Here is a 3888-nt window from a genome sequence, read left to right as displayed (position 1 = left end):
ATATATGAACACTTGTTGCAATTATGAACACAAATTGACATATATGAACACTTGTTGCAATTATGAACACAAATTGAACATACATGTAAACACTTGTGGCAATTATGAACACAAATTGAACATATATGTGAACACTTGTGACAATTACGAATACTAACTAAACATATATGAACACTTGCGGCAATTATGAACACAACTGAACATATACGATTTCTACTGTTTGTAACTGATGTCATTGAATGCACATTATCTTTTACATAAATACCCTTCAGCAATTATGTTCACATGTGTTTGTGAGATTACACATTTAATAAATTAATTTTATAATATGATTAATCTCAACTCTTTATTTTTAAAAATCAATGATCATGATTAGTTCATAAAGTTATCACAATAATTAAGGTTAACAAATGAACTTGCCCCCACACATATATATATATATATATATATATATACATATATATATATATTATGTGAGACCAAGTTGTTTTCGTGAGACCCATGATACCACTTTTTTACACTTGAAACTTCACACGAAAACACTGTGAAGGTAATCTTCACAGTTGTTTTTGTTGTAAAGGTTCGGATTTGTTTACCTTCACAACGTTTTTCTGTGAAATTTCAAGTGTAAACATATAGTCTCACGGGTCTCACGAAAACAGATTGGTCTCACGGGTCTCATGAAAAGAAGTTGGTCTCACGTCAACCCAACCCTATATATACACACACACACATAAATACATTAAGTTAAATATTATTCCGTAGTATTTTTTTTATTTTATTACACGGCTTTTTTCCGAGATGACTAATAGACCTTACATATTTAATGTTATTATATATGTTGTATATTAATGTATCAGTTAATTTATTTTCTATATTTGTCAAGTAAAATAGTTCATTGTGATTAAATGAGAAACAATATAAGGTTGGAAAAATAAATACTTTTATTGTTTTTAAAACATTACATTATGATTATATTTAGAGTAATATTAAAACGTTTACCAATTTACCCCCGTAATGTTGTCTTACAGACACAATGAATGGCTACTAGAAAGAATTACCAAAGAGCCTTTGGTTTAACGGTACCTAATGACCCAACCTTCTTAAAAGCGAAGAGTTCAAGACTTATTAGATGTGAAAAATGTGTGAATTTAATTTGGAGTATATAAATATTATGTACTTTAAAAGTAAAATATGAAATAATCACCAATTGTGACATATCAATGTGTTAGATTAAATGTTGGATGTTAATTCACTTATACAGTATTGGGGATAACTTTAACCATAATTTAAACAAGTCCAATACTTATTATAGATTAACTAGAAGGGTACTTGTGTAATGCAGCGAGATATATCTCGATTTTAATGTTTCGTTTTATTCCATCTCTGTAGATGCTATAATACGGTTTTTATGTGGTTTTGAGAAAAGAGATAATGTTTTTATTTTTAAATAAAATATAAATTTGAAGATATCATAAAAATTCGAAAATAAATATATTAATATTAGTATCAAAAATTAACTATTTAAAAGTTCTTGTTCTTTATGTAATTTCTTTAATTCAATTTTTTTATAATACTTTAATTTAGATTTTATAGCAAATTAATTTATTTTTTATTTAATAATATAATTTTTTATAAGGATAACAATTAAGTATTCTGTTAAAACTAAATGATCTATATTTTAGATTTTTTATATTTGAAATGTCTATCTTGTATTTGACTCTGTTTATCTGCAGTTAGTTACACGAATTCAAACATGAATCTTTAATAAGTTGTACTTACGTACAGTTTATTTGTAATTTTGAATTTTAAGTAATATGCATCAATAAACAATACTTTCATGTATAAAAAATGGTTTTTAAGAATTTTTGTCAAATGCTTTATAATATAGTATAGATATCTATATGTTGGATTTGAAGTCCGACACAAAAATATGTAGAAGTGTGATTTGGTTAAAGAGCAATTACACCGAACTACAAGTAACATGGCAATGAGTATCGTACTTTGTTTTATTTTCTTCTCTTTGACAAATTTTCTCCAACTTCATACAATCACAAAAGTTTGAGATACTAATAGGCTGTTTACTAAACACTTACTTGATAAGTATTTATGAGAAAAATTTCCTTATTGGATGAACATGGAAAGAGTCATGAATCTTACTGGTTAAGAGCAATGAGAAGGATGGAGAGTTTTACTCGGTAAGTGAGGTTGACGACTCTTACCCAGGTAAGCGCTTACCTGATAAATTGTTGCATTTGAGTATATATATTTTTTATGTATTAATTCTTTTATAAAAGAATATATAGTTTGATTAAATCAAAAAGACTAAAATGCTAAAAAAAGTACCAAAAAAGATATTTAATAAACCAAAAACAAAAAAAAATTCAAATAGACTAAAATACCCTTAAGTTAAATGGAAGATTTTTAATAGATTTGTTTCGGGACGAAAATAGAAAATAAATTTGATAATGGTGCCGGAATCAGCAACAAGTTACAAACTATAAGGATGAAAATCGCAATATTTTAGAAACCACAGGGACTAAAATCATAGTTTACTCAAATATTTATTATTTAATTACGTAAAGGATGTCGCGGCAGAAGTTGAAACCTAAACCCCTTAAACCCTTTGCAGTCTCTTCTTGGCTAATTCCCACTTGATTCGACTCTCCGACGAGCTCCTCCTCTTGTGTTGTCGTCGTCGTTTGCCCCCTGCTCTGCTCACCGCCGGCCTGCTTTGACCCTGCACTCTCGTGTTGTGCTGTTGCTGCTCTGCTCACGGCTTCATCTCTCAAACTCGGTAAGTCGATATTATAGGGTTAGTCTATTACTATTAGGGTTCAGTTTCAGTAAAATAGCAAAATGGGTAATTGAAAGTGTTGAAATCTGCTTCTTAGCTTCTGTTATGGTTGGATATTTGAGTCGGATATTTCAAATATTTAACTTCTGTAATGTTGAAATGCTTTTGCTTTCTTATATGACTTAAAGCTTTTGATTTGTTTGAAAGTGTGAAATTGTTCTACTGTCAGATCTGGGTTAACATTTTTTTCATTCTTTTTACACCAAACTCATGGTAATATTTTTACCAACATTTTGACACAAGTAACACAAACTTTTGGTCAAGAAAGGAGTTCTATTTTCTTGTTTAAAGTTTTAATTTTAAACTAAACCGAACGAAACTTTAAACTTCAAAATCGAACCATAAAACACGAAATCTGAAACATAAGGCTACTGGGGTTCCATATAGGAATAAAAACGAAGCTAATCATATAAAGAAATAAATTTTGGTTTAGTATTTTACTTCTAATCGACGAAAAACGGGGATTTTTGACATCGACAAAAATCCATGTTGTTTTAAATCTAAATGAAGAGAACAAAGAAACCTACTTAAATCTGGTTTTGGTTTGGCTTATTAGTTGACCAACTGAATCAATCGGCTCTCTAAACTTCTCATTAAAAAGTCGTTTTCAAATTTCAGAGTTTGTCCTATTTACGAAATGAGTCCCTCATATTTGGACCACTTTACATCATACACTATCCCTGCACTATGATAAATGACCTACAACCCCTATTTATTTCTCGAAATTTTTGGGTTTTACAGTAAGCACTTACAGAGTAAACATTTGGGTAAACGGTTCCAAAATCTCTTTTTGTCGTTGTTTCCGCTTTGATGAACACCGTTCTCCCTTCCCATGTCAACTTCACATCCTCCTTGTACCAAGGATGATAAAGGACTTGACCTGTCATATCCCTATCTCAAATATGATGAATAAAACAAAAAAATTATACAAGATTTAAGGTTCGAGTTCTCGGTTTCAAAATCGAGATTGGATCGCAGTATAAAACCTAGATGGTTCCTCAAACGTGGCGAGGATTCCTTCCTCCACCAAA

Source organism: Cynara cardunculus, assembly GCF_001531365.2.
Source record: "Cynara cardunculus var. scolymus isolate 2C chromosome LG 1, CcrdV1, whole genome shotgun sequence".
Taxonomy (NCBI): Eukaryota; Viridiplantae; Streptophyta; class Magnoliopsida; order Asterales; family Asteraceae; genus Cynara; species Cynara cardunculus.
Note: the sequence above shows the minus strand (reverse complement) of the source record.